The sequence below is a fragment of the Danio rerio genome, chromosome 7 (assembly GCF_049306965.1).
Source record: "Danio rerio strain Tuebingen ecotype United States chromosome 7, GRCz12tu, whole genome shotgun sequence".
Classification (NCBI taxonomy): Eukaryota; Metazoa; Chordata; class Actinopteri; order Cypriniformes; family Danionidae; genus Danio; species Danio rerio.
Genome location: NC_133182.1, coordinates 74,864,379 through 74,879,926, shown reverse-complemented (window position 1 = coordinate 74,879,926; position 15,548 = coordinate 74,864,379). Strand labels below are relative to the sequence as shown.

Genomic DNA, 15,548 nt, shown 5'->3' with positions numbered 1-15,548 from the left:
CCCACATGGAGCCGCTTTTCCTCCCTCCACCCGCACACATCCATCCCATTACTCCATCACTGCCATCTACCAAACACCTTCTGCCGAGCCGCTTTAATGAGTGCACGAACGCTGAACGGCATACAAATACAAGGCGCTTTCTGTTGTCAGTGTGAGTGATGAATGACACGCTACTGTGTTCAGACAGGTTGACAAGGTGTTGCCATGGCGTTTGTAACAGTTGTAAGCAAATTGATAGAGTGCTATAATGGATATGCTTACATATGACTCATTCCAGAATTTCAGATACACACAAAGCATTTTCCACTCATTTAGCTTGAACTGGAGTTACAATCATTGACAGCAAATAGTGAATTAACAGTAAATTAAATTTATTATTAATGGAAAAGTATGCGGATTGCTTAATTGTAATGGGAAAGCAGTGGCTGTTTCTCAATACCAAGTACGCAAAGTTCGGACTTGCATCCTTGAAAGTTTAGACTTGCCAAGTTCAGACATAGAAGAATGAACTACCGAGGACGCGAGGACACGAATCGTGTACTTCTTCAAATGGAACGGCAGTGTACTTTATAACGTCATTTACCTCAGCCCGGATTCATCGGTCTCACTATACATTAACAATAAAATGATTTCATTATATAAAGCACGACCCTGTAATTAATATTATAATCTATATTTTTGATTTAAGAAAATGTAAACATAAGTCACTATGAATGTGAAGTGGAATGGGTTAATATACACAGACTCGTGTCTTTTATTATCTGATTTAATAAACTACAATAGACATTATTCAAGTATAACGTACAAGACGTACACAATAAGAAATAAAGATTAAGCAATTTGGTACCACATTTCTAGAACTGCTCGATCTTGCAGATTCGCACCCTATAACATCAGAAAGGTCCGACCCTTCCTATCTGAACATGCAGCTCAACTCCTTGTTCAAGCTCTTGTTCTCTCCAGACTGGACTATTGCAACTCTCTACTAGCGGGGCTTCCAGCTAACTCTATCAAACCTCTTCAGCTCTTCAGAATGCAGCAGCACGAGTGGTCTTTAATGAACCAAAAAGAGCACATGTCACTCCGCTGTTCATCCGTTTGCACTGGCTGCCAGTTGCTGCTCGCATCAAATTCAAAGCTTTGATGTTTGCTTACAAAGCGACTTCTGGCTTTGCTCCTTCTTATCTGCTCTCACTTCTGCAGACATATGTGCCCTTCAGAAACTTGCGTTCTGTGAAAGAACGTCGCCTCGTGGTTCCATCCCAAAGAGGGAAAAAATCACTTTCTCAAACTCACGCATTCAATCTGCCCAGTTGGTTGAATGAACTCCTGAACTGCAACAGAACGGCAGAGTCACTCTCTGTCTTCAAGAAACGACTAAAAACTCAACTATTTAGTCTCCACTTTCCTTCCTAATCTGCAATTGCCTCTCTGGATATACCACTAACTGTACTCAAAAAAAAAAAAAAAAAAAAAAGTACATTACTAATGCTTTTCTTCTTAGACTTTACACACCTGAAACTTGCCTACAGCACTTATTCATTGTTGCTCTTATAGTTATTGCTTATAATATTATAGTAATATTATAGTAAATTGCTTCCTTGTCCTCATTTGTAAGTTGCTTTGGATAAAAGCGTCTGCTAATTGGCTAAATGTAAATGTAAACAAAGACAAACCTCGGTAACATAATTAAAGACAATTAATAAAAGGTAACAAGATTACAATGCTGCAAAATATTACTCCTGATAACAAATAATAGATTTATAAGATCAAAAACTGTCTGTTAGATAAGCACAAAATTGATTAAATATCATGTATTAACTACAATGGACAGATGCAATCCAGCGGTACATCCATGATGTAAAGCTGCTCTCGGCGGGGGAGGTGATGACGAAGCTCCTGCTGACAGGCTGGGGGTCAGAGTCCGCATTAAGCCTGGTTTATACTTCTGCGTCAAGTGACCGGTGTAACCCACGGCGCATGCAACGCGCGTGGCTGTGCATTTATACTTCTGCGCGCCGTCTCAGTTGGTCTGCATTAACACTTCTGAAACACTAGTTGGCAGTGAGGTGTAAATGTTCCTCTGTGTCGAGTTTCTTCGCTGATGTTTTGCTTTTCCTGAGCACTTCCTGAATGTACAAGTGTGTAACAGTTTTCCTGTTACTATTTGAAATATCTACCTGTAGTAGCTATCTCACCCATTAGAGGGCGATCTAGGTAGTAAGTCTCCAATCTGCTTAAAAGGAGGTAGAGAAGAAGCAGTAGGCAGGAAGTATGGTGCCTAGCAAATGGAAAGGCTTCTTCACTGCGCTGTTGTTTGTTGATGCCCTTATTTGAGGAACATTTTTGTTCTTATACCTCAGATGTAAGTAGGCCTGTTTTTTTTGTATATATTTCGGTTTTGTACATATGTTTTGTGTAGGGTTGGCAAGGTTTTGATTGTATGTTTGTTTATATGCAGAGGGTTTTTGGTATCCACTTTAAGTCATCAAAACAGGACCTGGACAATCCATCCTCATATCCACAGACTTTTTCCATCCACTTTCCTACTGATTCCGTGGCCAGCCATTGATGAACTGTTTGCTGAACTTGATCTTTCATGTGATTCACTTAAGGACTGTTGGTATCTTTTTTGGATTGCTATAAATACTAGATTCAATGAGAAAGACACTTATCGAATGCTTATTTCTGTCTAATAGTGATCATTAATGAGTTGACTGCTGATCATTTCATATCCCCAGTGTGTAACAATAATTATTCATACCTGCTGTCATATACATTTCTAAATACACATGAATCTCTGAAAGTTGTTTTGTGGTCTCTCAATTTCTTTAATGTAGCTTCAAAAAAAAGTAGTTGTTACAAGTGGCTCAAACTCGCTAATTTTGAGGCAGGAACCGGCGGATGTGCAACAACTTTAACTATGAGGTAAACACAAAACAAAACTTTCCATCCGGAGCTCCTTCACGGGACTCCTCACTTGTAAACAATCGCTCCATCGGGTTCGCGCCATTCGCGCGGCTCTCGGTCCCGCCCAGACTCGTCAGCGCTACCAAGCTGACCAATCACAGAGCTTGCGCTATGCGTCGTTGCGACGTGGTTACATTTTTTGAAATGTGCACGTCAGCAACACCGACGGCCATGGCGTAGGGCTATGCGTCAATGCCGTAGCATACGCGTGCGTTTGACGCAGAAGTATAAATCAGCCTTTAGCTGAGTTATATCTCCAGAGACATGCTATCTTTATAAATAAACTGCCAATTCGAGTTTAAAACAATTACATTCTTGTTTGAAAAACTCTTAAAACTTTATTTTGAAACACAACAGAGGAGTATTTTTAAAACTGTGCGGGTTCTCTTCTCCGCCAATAGCTTTCGCTGGTTTCACAAGTCACCTATCGAAGCATCCTTTGCAAAAGCTGCTGAGTAATTACACATCCAGGAATATTATGTGTACTTGGCAAGATGTGAACTTTAAATTGGAACAGCACTTCGGCGACAGTTCACGAGGACACAAGAACGCAAGTACAGACAAGAACGCGTATTGAGAAACAGCCATTTGATTCTGTTACTCGTTGTTGTTTAAAACTGTTTTCATTTAACACTAACAATAGGGTTGTTACGATACTGGAATTCAATAGCAATAGATACTAAGATTTTAAAAACGTCCATTTCCCGCTAACATTCGAACACTTGAGCGAGTTCCTAAACAGCGCTGATTTGCCATTGTGTTCACATGCTCAACAGAAATGACTGTGACTGGCCTTGATCCTGAAATCTTGATTATCTGCTTCAGTGTGCTTGATTATGGTTGAGCTCTGCAGGATAGTATTCATCCAGAAGCAGGGTTGCAGATATCAGCTTTGTTTTAAAATAAATAAATATAAAATTAATTAAAAATACTTTTTCTAAAGGATCAGGACTTTATTTCATCTCTCAGTGGATACTTATTAATTACAGTGTCACTAATGGCCCGTTTCCACTGAGTGGTACAGTACGGTTCGGTTCAATTTTATGGCCGTTTCCACTGTCAAAAGGCGTACCAAACCAAACCGTACCGTACCACTTTTTCGGCTCCCTTTCGAAAGGATCCCAAACACAAAAAAGGGTACTAAATGCTAGACACGCAGCTGAACGGTTTTGGTTTACAGAGATACGTCATTTGCTTACGCAACAAGCCAGAATGTAAACAAAGGACCCGCCATGTTTGAAATATACAGCGAGAGATTACTTGCCCTCACCGCGCGTCTATATCTGAAATAACTAACTTCTTGAGCTGATGATAATAACATGTGCATGATTATTGACAAGCTTTGGAAACCCGATCCTGTGAGAAGCTGACAAACGCGAGAATGACACATTCAGAAAGAAAAGGGCAAACGCGAGAGTGGAGCGCTGAAAAAATGGAAAGCCAAGGAGCACGTCATTTCTTCAGCAAACGTGAACAAACTGCCTTGTTTTAATTTTTATCATCCCTTTTTGGACTAATATGGAAATGATGGAATGACTCTCTAACAGAGGCTACATGTGCTGCTGAAGATTACAGACACAGATGAGAGGTTTTCACAGACTGTAGGCTATACTTTGTGTTGTTTTGAACCTAATTAAGGACGAAATGTATGCTGTGTGTACTTTTTCTGTAGTTGGTAACATATCGAGGACTGTAAGTGTCTGTGTTCATATATGTTCATTTATTTGAAATAATTGCAGACGTTACAGTTGGCTATTTCGCACTGTCATTGATCTGCAGTTATAATCAACTCATGTACATTGAAAAGTTAGTAATAAACATTTATAAACAAGTATTTATGTGTGTAAAGCGTCTGTTTTGTGAGAAGTGCTTTTCATATGACATGTGAGCGACCTGTGCAGCTTTATTGTAGACATTTTCTCGAGCGAGCATGACGTCGACTGAAACTTTGTCATACATCACGCCCACCAAAAGGGTACCCTTGCTAGTGGAAACGCAAGCCTGACTAGGGTGACCCGTACGGACCCGAACTGTACCGTACTGTACCAGTCAGTGGAAACGGGCCATAATATCATTATAACCATCATAATCCAGAAAATATCATGATATATTTTTAACTCCACATCAGTCATTACCACTCCCAGATTCTTCAGGACAGTTTCAAGAGATGTTAGGAAGCATCAGCAAGGATGTTAGATCTTGCATGAAGGATTTCAGCGTTAAACTATGAGCGCTTACAACAGACCGGCTGGACGGCAGACAGCCTGTGATTGATGTAAGAGAGATTTCCATCCCCCACCGCCAGTTCTGTCTGTACATCTGTCTCTCCACCCTCCCTCCGTCTTCATCCACCCTCGCTCTCCCCCCTCCGTGTGCCACTGTGATGTTATCTCAGAGTCTGTGTGTCTGTAGGCAGGAGGTGACGCAGTGTCTGCCTGCATCCAGACAAAGAGACAAACTCATCAGACAACAGACACCAGAGAAAGGCTAAAGTCAGTGGAGGGGGGGGTGGGAACCAAACAGACAAAACTTAACTCGCATGGCAAACAATGAGAGCGCTCCTGAATTCAATCCATCCCTCCCACCACCAGCCCAACAGAAAACATTGCAGATACTGAAAACGGGGGGGATGCTCTGAATGATGTCTAGTTTGGTGAGGTGGAAGGATAGTCATAGACAGACATCAGATCAACTAATTCAACATCAACTTCAACTAATTCAACATCAACAACATCATCAACTAATTCAGGCTTAATTGACAAAACCCAGGCTTGATGGAGGAACATGATCTTTTATAGACATTCCCATGGAGAAAAATGTATAATATGTCATGTTTTCATGCAAAGATGCAAAATTTGACTCTTGTAAAACTGGAATAGCGCATAAAACATTTGCGAATCAAGTACCAATTCCATCCAATGAGTTCAACAGAACAAAATGGCCACTTCCTATTAAACTGGCACCTAATATCTAAAAGGAAAATGGCATTTGCTCCGGTAGAAGAGCCACTGTGGAGCTTTATTCTTATAAATGACTTGCTCCTCTGAAGACGAAACGCAATGAAAGCTTTGAAGGTGAAAGAGGCTCTAAGGGAGCACAGGTGGGAATCAGGGGGTGAGGAGGGTGTGTGACCGGGAGAGAGACACGCGATTTCCGGGAGATTATCACTCGCTTGCGGACATTATGAGTCCCGCAAATGCAAAGAGACTCTCAGAACTTCCAGGAGATTTGGGATGTCTGAATATCACGTGTTACAACTATAGTGAGACACGATCCAGCGGTACATCCTTAATAAACTGACGTGCATTGCTCTCTGGAGCTCAGAGGAGCGCATGACAGTGTGTGTGGCAGTCATGTGATGTGTGTTTTCAGCGGACGAAGGGCTGTTCAGAAATTCTAGGTAAAACACAGCGTGGCTGTGGATCATTTTTGTTCTAAATTGCCATTTTAACACTAAGACGTATTACTGTAAACAGGGCCTGACTGTGTATTTTTCGCGAGCGAGTTTGCAGCAGGACGGAGGATCGGCGATGGACGATGACATCGATAGGTTGGCCCAACCCTATCTAGAGGTAATACAACTGAACCACTTTGATGACAGACTTTGGCTGAGGGGTTTTAGACTGACCAAAACAAAATTTCAGATATTTTATAATGAAAGAGACAAAACTGAACTTGCATAGGAAACAATGAGAACACTCCTGAATTCAATTCATCTATGCATGATGGAGGAAAAGGATCTTTCCTAGACATTCCCATTGAGTCACAATTAGTCTGTCTGCAAAAGCCTCTACTGCTGCTAATAATCAAATTGATGGGTATAAAGTAAAGTTTACAGTAAACCCATTCATCACACAAGTTCAATCAACTTTTAGAGCTTCTTTTTGATCAGTCAGGAAATTCTATAAACACTCTAAAAAATTGTTGAGTTAAACATATTTGGTGCTTTGTTGGCTTATTTTTAACCTTTATTACGTTATTTATTAATAACTCATCCAGTTGAGTTGAATATTTGGTGCTTTGTTGGGTTATTTTTAACCTTTATTTGATTATTTATTTAATGACTCAATCAATTGGGGTAAAAACTTGGATTTCAACAGTCAACTGATTTAACACACAAATCAGCTGTATTAATATGGGTGCGTAATGTTGTTTTTGCGTTATAAAATTTAAGCTCTAACACAATAATGTTATTGTTTTTTATTAAATTACCTCTCCGTATCTTGTTTTTTATATTTGTTTCACCATTCAAGACCGTCTGAAGCGTTTGGATGTGGTTCAAATGTACATTGTGGACACTGAGTGAAGCCTGCTGCAGCTGCTGGACAGTCTCTGCAGCACACAGAGCTCCATATTCTGCTCCATCAACACAGGACTTTCTGCTTGCACAGTTTATAACTGTCTACTTGGTTCTGTTTCTTCATAGTTTGTGATTTTTGATTTATTTTAACAAAAGTGTCTAGAACTAAAATGTAATGGAAAAAAGCATTTTATAAAATTGATAGTAGAACTAGTAATAGTAGAATTAGTAATTTCTAAAATGGAAAAATAACTTTTGATCAAAATAACCCATGCATTGGATTAAAATAACCTATGGTTGGGAAAGTGCTATAATAAACTATAGTTGGGTTATATGTTGGGGTATTTTAAACCCAACTGTTACAACAGAGTTTATATATATATATATATATATATATATATATATATATATATATATATATATATATACGGCCAATTTAGTTTATCTATTTCCCTATAGCGCATATCTTTGAGGAGAATGTGCAAACTTCACTCAGAGGTGCCAACTGACCCAGCCAGGACTCAAACCAGCAACCATCTTGCTGTGAGACGACAGTGCTACCCACTTTGCCACCGCATTGCCCTGTTTTGAGAACATTTCATTTAATTTTATACATTTGGCAGCATCTGATTTTAGAGCCATTGTTTTGCTTTCTCTGAGCTTTTCGGCACCACCTTTCCTTTTTTATGGTACATCTCTGACAATTAGTTTGTGTTGCATTTCATGTTTGTTTGACATTCTTGCCAGATTTTGATTACGTCCACGTAACCTCTGATTAGGTCGGATTTGGTCAGCCCATCTCAAAACCAGCTGACCATTGCCGATTGGGCCAAATGCTTAACATTTATTTTTATTATTACTATCATCATCATCATCATCATCATCATCATCATAATATACACATCTTGCAAGAGATAAAAGCTGCCTGCATGTAAAAGCAATACATAAAAAAAAAAAGAAATTAAAAAGAAACTGACCGGCCCACATTTAAAAAATGGTCCGGCCTTTCTGGCATTTGCCAGATTTTCTAGATGTATATATATATATTATATAGATCGTTATATAGATATATATATATAACGATCAAATACCTTTTCTGTAAATTTCAAAGCTTACACTGTTATGTGTATACATAGAAACGATAGCGACGGCATTTTCATAAACATGCCATTTGAAATCCTTTGTCAAAATTATGCATTTTCACTCCCCAAAATGTTTCATGTAAACGAAAAGGCAAATCACACATAAAAAAAAGTTATACGATTGGCTGATTACGTTAAAGGGTCACGAAACACCAAAACACATTTTTTTAAGCTGTTGACAGTCGTATATGTGTCCCACACTGCTAAAAACACTATTAGGACACATCTATTTCACTAAAAAGTGAAAATTGGTTGTTTTCCGTTTATTTCGAGCAAATTCGTACTTCCGGTTTGAAACTAATTTTTGAAGCTGCGTCACAGCCATGAGATCTTAGCGTATATTCCTGCATGTAGATTGGACGTCTGTACCTGAGAGTACCCTATTACGTCTCTGAGTGTGCTGCATTTATTCATGAGTAAGACTTGATTCAATCCAATCAGCATGCTTTATTGTGTATGAGGTGCAACTTTATTAATATGCATGATAGCTTCAAGACTGTTTTTACCCGTTACAGTGTTCAGACAGCAGAGAGAGAGACACCACGTTGTGTTGCCAAGCAGGAGAACAAGAACTGTTTGGAGATACTAGTTGTCGGTGTTGCTTTTATAATTTGCTGCAGTGAAGGTTTTGTTTTTATTTTCCCTCTATGAGAGCGCTGCTGGACTCACGTGTGGATTACAGTGCACGCAACAGAAATACGTATCTAAGGAACATTGTTTCCCCGAGAGCTTTTCTCATCTGGAAATGGTGAAATCCGGAATTGCTGCTCGTCTCCTTTAATAAAGATGCGGCTTCAGTAGGTGTTGATTGTCGTGTCTCTACAGATTTGGTAAGTTAGGGATCAGTGGTCTTTGTTTGTTTTTTTCAGAGGCAAAGTTAGCTTGTATCATCAGCAGTACTCTTTTAATGTTTAAAGATGGACCTTAGTCAAATGATTTCTAAGTTAATAAAGTTTACAGTACGGTAATATCACTACAATATTATGGACTGAAAGATCTGCTGTAAATGCTGCTCTCCGAGTGTAAACATGTAAGCACCACAATCAAACTTACTATGTAGGATGTTCACCGCATTTTGTGACAGGAATAACACACACGGCTTTCTGACACTACTTACCGAGTGCATCTAAGTTACCGAGTAATGCAGAGGTTTTTTTTCTCTCAGTCATATGAAAAATACACGCTTCCAGCAATTCCTCGAATCAAATATCTTGTTTGTCACGAGAAGCATGAATGAAATTCCTGAATGAAAGTGCCAAACTGCAGTTAAAGTCCACCATTTAATAATTTGGCAAATAATTTGATTACTGATGTCCATGTAAACACAGTCACTGTCTTTCTCCTTTGCGTCTGTGTGTTTGTTTTGCCTCTGTAAAAATCAGTGCGTGCACAAACGGAAACTCCCATTTTTATGCAAATACAGACCTCCCCTTATTCCCTCCTCCAACACTCCCCCCTAAACAAAGCTGGACACGCCCACTTTCCTGACTTTTTCCAAAGTAGAGGTCTGAAAAAACCCTGCTGAAACAGGGGGGTTTCATGGCCCTTTAAAGCCCACTGCTTTAAGTGCTAGTGTGCTTTGTGCACACTGGGACACACATGATTATTGCAGCCTGATCTCACGAGAAAACGTAAGTATTTTACGTTTTGCCAGTTTAATGACTAACGAATTCGTAGGAGTTCAGTCGTACGAAATTGTACGATTTTAAAAAGGAGGCCTGGCACCTAACCCCACCCCTAAACCCAACCGTCATTGGGGGATGAGCAAGTCGTACTAAATTGTACGAATTAGATCGTACGAATTCATACGAATTAGCCACTAAATCAAAAAGTTAAGAATTGCTGTGAGATTGTGTTGGATTATTGCTAACTAAACAAAAGGCACTAATGTGATTGTACACACCAAGCTGCCAAACACTAGACATAAAGGTGTCATTTTTCAAATTTTGGTAGGGGTTTGACATTCTGGATTAAAAACTGGCTGACCAATAAGACAACCCAGTACTGGGAAACACCTATACACTCCCACATTTACACACACACTCATACACCACAGCCAATTTAGTTCACCCAATTCACCTGTAGCACATGTGTTTGAACTGTGCGGGAAACCGGAGCACCCGAAGGAAACCCACGCCAACTCTGGGAGAACATGCAAACTCCACACAGAAATACCAACAGGCCCAGCCGGGACTTAAACCAGTGACCTTCATGCTGTGAGGCAACAAACAATGCTAACGCCCCATAAAACATAAATTCTGGATTCAATTATAACTGTTGTACATAATTATGTAATTAGCAAGTGAAAGTTGTATGCAACATATGCTAACATTGTATAATGATGCACGTTAACAGTAATGTGTAAACTGATGCATGAGGTTTTAATGATCATAACCTTAAACTCTAATGAGAGGACATACTGTTAATATTGAATACTCTGCTCTTTGAAAAACTTCTAGTGGTGTAAAATGATTAATCCCGACTATTCTGCTATATTTGCATTGTACTGTATTTATTATCCATATATAAATACACACATCCATCTATATCCGCTAGTTAAGTGGTGACGTGTTTGTGACGTATGTAATACTGTTTCCGGGTCCAAGCCGCCACTCATTTGATTGGAGAAATCATTAGTTTATGATCACGTTTTATTCCTATCACACATTAAAGTTAATTTTATATAAAATCATAAGTGTACACAACAATCTCTGGGCTTGCTGCATAACAAATACCAAAAATTTAACAATTTATACAAAATAATGACTTTCTGGCCATCGGATATTAGGCATGGACATATATATTGTGATCGTGATTTTCGAAAGCCTTAAATCGCTTTGTAAACGTTTATTATTACCATTTCATAAGTCTCCCCATTCAGTTGAATTCGCGTGACGTCACACTTAACAAGTGGATATGGATATACTTGTATAGAAAGCTTATTTATTAAATATTTAATCCAACACATTCATTAATTTTCTTTTTCGGCATAGTCCCTTTATTTATCAGGGGTCGCCACGGCGGAATGAACCGCCAACTTATCCAGCACGTTTTACACAGCGGACGCCCTTCCAGCTGCAACCCATCACTGGGAAACACCCATGCACTCACATTCACACACATACACTACGACCAATTTAGCTTACCCAATTCACCTACAGGGCATGTCTTAGGACTAGTGCGGGAAACCAGAGCTTCATGTGTGAATATTTTGAAAGCACATACACATGCATGAGTGTGCATTTACATATTAATAATAAACATATACAGTACGTACACATATATTATGTAAAAACGAGCTTTTTTGTATGCAATTCATCATGATTAATTCAGAAGTGCATTTCAGTTATATTTTTATATGAGGATAACACTGTATGATCTTCCAGGAAATCTCTTTCTAACATATTTATGATCATATTCTGCCAATCCACTGTATCAATAATTAACATAGAATAATTAACATCTAAAGTATACATGCATTTATTTAACTGATGAGTAACTACTGTGTTATAACACAAAATTGCATATATTAATATATATTAACATATGTGATATCAAAGTTTATTGTATATATATTTCTTTGTTGACAAATAGTTTGAAGGATAGTTCAAAAGACTTACTAAAGACTTACTAAATACATACAATTAATAATTTGCAGCTGTACAGTGTAATAGTGCATAAAACGATTCTTGCTCTAAATATAGCTGATATTGTTACTGCAGTGTACAGTAGATAGTTACTAAACGTGTACAGTTAAGCAGCTTTTTTTCATTCCAGATTCACAAACACACAAATAATGTCCTCTCCTATCTGATACATCAATGAAAAGCTAATTTTGTCAGCTTTAATGTTGTATTTCCGTCCAATATTGTCCTACAACAAACAATACATCAATGAAAAGCTAACTTTCACATCTCAGTATGGCTAATTCTATGGTCCAGGATCACATATATCCTCTATATTAGTTTTTAAACCCGCTGATGTAGTGATCACATGCAGTAAAGAGAGTTTGAGATTCCTGTCCATTTTTGTCAATAGAAAAAATATACAAAGTCTTTCTCAAATATGAGTGATTTTGTTAAAAATCATTAGAAAATGAAGTACAAATCATATTCTATGAAGGAATTTAGTAAATGTCCTACCGTAATTATATCAAAAACTAGATTTTTCTATTAGTAATGTGCATTGTTAAGCTGTTTTTTTTTTCTTTCCAGATTTAAAAACACTCAAATAATATCCTACCCTATCCATCATGGAAAAGCTAGTTTGGTCAGATTTTATGCTGTATTTCACTCAAATATTATCCTATAACAAACCATACATCAACGAAAAGCTAATTTCGTCAGCTTCCATGTAATGTATACCATCTTAATTTAAAAATATGGCTATTTTTGTTGTCCAGAGTCACATATATCCTCTGGATTAGTTTTTAAACTGGCTGATGTAGAGAACACATCCAGCAAAGGGTTTGAGACTCCTGTCAATTTTTGTCAGTAGAAAAATATACACTGTAGGTCAAAAATAAGTGATTTTTGTCAAAAATCATTAGAAAGATAAGTAATTATTATGTTCTATGAAGGTATCTTGTACATTTCCTATAGTAATTGCATAAAAACCTGTATTTTTTTATTAAAAACATGTATTATTAAGCAGATTTTTTCTTTTCAGATTCACAAACACACAAATAATGTCCTATCCTGTCCTATAGATCAATGAAAAGTTAATTTTGTCAGCTTTTATGCTGTATTTCACCCCAATATTGTCCTATAACAAACCATACATCAATGAAAAGCTAATTTCTTCAACTTTCACATGATATACACATCTCAGTTTAAAAGAAATATGGCTAATTCTATGGTCCAGGGTCACATACAGTATATGCTCTAAATTAGTTTTTAAACCCGCTGATGTAGTGATCACATGCAGAAAAGAGAGTTTGAGATTCCTGTCCATTTTTGTCAATAGAAAAAATATACAAAGTCTTTCTCAAATATGAGTGATTTTGTTAAAAATCATTAGAAAATGAAGTACAAATCATATTCTATGAAGGAATTTAGTAAATGTCCTACTGTAATTATATCAAAAACTAGATTTTTCTATTAGTAATGTTTTTTATTGTTATGCTGTTGTTTTTCTTTCCAGATTTAAAAACACTTTAATAATACCCTATCCATCATGGAAAAGCTAGTTTGGTCAGATTTTATGCTGTATTTCACTCAAATATTATCCTATAACAAACCATACATCAATGAAAAGCTAATTTCGTCAGCTTCCATGTAATGTCTACCATTTTAATTTACAAATATGGCTATTTTTGTGGTCCAGAGTCACATATATCCTCTGGATTAGTTTTTAAACTGGCTGATGTAGAGAAAACATCCAGCAAAGGGTTTGAGACTCCTGTCAATTTTTGTCAGTAGAAAAATATACACTGTTGGTCAAAAATAAGTGATTTTTGTCAAAAATCATTAGAAAAATAAGTAAAAATCATGTTCTATGAAGGGATCTTGTACATTTCCTATTGTAATTATATCAAAACCTGTATTTTTTATTAAAAACGTGTATTGTTAAGCAGATTTTTTCTTTTCAGATTCACAAACACACAAATAATGTCCTATCCTGTCCTATACATCAATGAAAAGTTAATTTTGTCAGCTTTTATGCTGTATTTCACCCCAATATTGTCCTATAACAAACCATACATCAATGAAAAGCTAATTTCTTCAACTTTCACATGATATACACATCTCAGTTTAAAAGAAATATGGCTAATTCTATGGTCCAGGGTCACATATATGCTCTAAATTAGTTTTTAAACCCGCTGATGTAGTGATCACATGCAGAAAAGAGAGTTTGAGATTCCTGTCCATTTTTTTTAATAGAAAAAAATATACACAGTCTTGCTCAAATATGAGTGATTTTGTTAAAAATCATTAAAAAAAATTAAGTAGAAATAATATTCTATGAAGGAATTTAGTAAATGTCCTACTGTAATTATATCAAAAACTAGATTTTTCTATTAGTAATGTGCATTGTTAAGCTGTTTTTTTTTTTCTTTCCAGATTTAAAAACACTCAAATAATATCCTACCCTATCCATCATGGAAAAGCTAGTTTGGTCAGATTTTATGCTGTATTTCACTCAAATATTATCCTATAACAAACCATACATCAACGAAAAGCTAATTTCGTCAGCTTCCATGTAATGTATACCAGCTTAATTTAAAAATATGGCTATTTTTGTGGTCCAGAGTCACATATATCCTCTGGATTAGTTTTTAAACTGGCTGATGTAGAGAAAACATCCAGCAAATGGTTTGAGATTCCTGTCAATTTTTGTCAATAGAAAAATATACACTGTAGGTCAAAAATAAGTGATTTTTTGTCAAAAATCATTAGAAAAATAAGTAAAAATCATGTTCTATGAAGGTATCTTTACAATTTCCTATTGTAATTATATCTAAACCTGTATTTTTTTATTAAAAACATGTATTGTTAAGCAGATTTTTTCTTTTCAGATTCACAAACACACAAATAATGTCCTATCCTGTCCTATACATCAATGAAAAGTTAATTTTGTCAGCTTTTATGCTGTATTTCACCCCAATATTGTCCTATAACAAACCATACATCAATGAAAAGCTAATTTCTTCAACTTTCACATGATATACACATCTCAGTTTAAAAGAAATATGGCTAATTCTATGGTCCAGGGTCACATATATGCTCTAAATTAGTTTTTAAACCCGCTGATGTAGTGATCACATGCAGAAAAGAGAGTTTGAGATTCCTGTCCATTTTTTTTAATAGAAAAAAATATACACAGTCTTGCTCAAATATGAGTGATTTTGTTAAAAATCATTAAAAAAAATTAAGTAGAAATAATATTCTATGAAGGAATTTAGTAAATGTCCTACTGTAATTATATCAAAAACTAGATTTTTCTATTAGTAATGTGCATTGTTAAGCTGTTTTTTTTTTTCTTTCCAGATTTAAAAACACTCAAATAATATCCTACCCTATCCATCATGGAAAAGCTAGTTTGGTCAGATTTTATGCTGTATTTCACTCAAATATTATCCTATAACAAACCATACATCAACGAAAAGCTAATTTCGTCAGCTTCCATGTAATGTA

The 15,548-nt window shown here is 36.7% G+C and overlaps 1 protein-coding gene and 1 long non-coding RNA gene across 3 annotated transcripts in view; one reads left to right on the top strand and one right to left on the bottom strand.

Annotated features, from left to right (window-relative positions):
- znf821 (zinc finger protein 821) overlaps window positions 1-15,548 on the bottom strand; it is a 36,592-nt gene that overhangs the window by 19,841 nt on the left and 1,203 nt on the right. The gene's annotated exons all lie outside the window — the stretch shown is intronic.
- LOC141375203 (uncharacterized) lies at window positions 2,305-4,801 on the top strand. The gene is made up of 2 exons (XR_012382860.1): window positions 2,305-2,365; window positions 2,462-4,801. It is a non-coding gene; the product is annotated as an uncharacterized lncRNA (long non-coding RNA).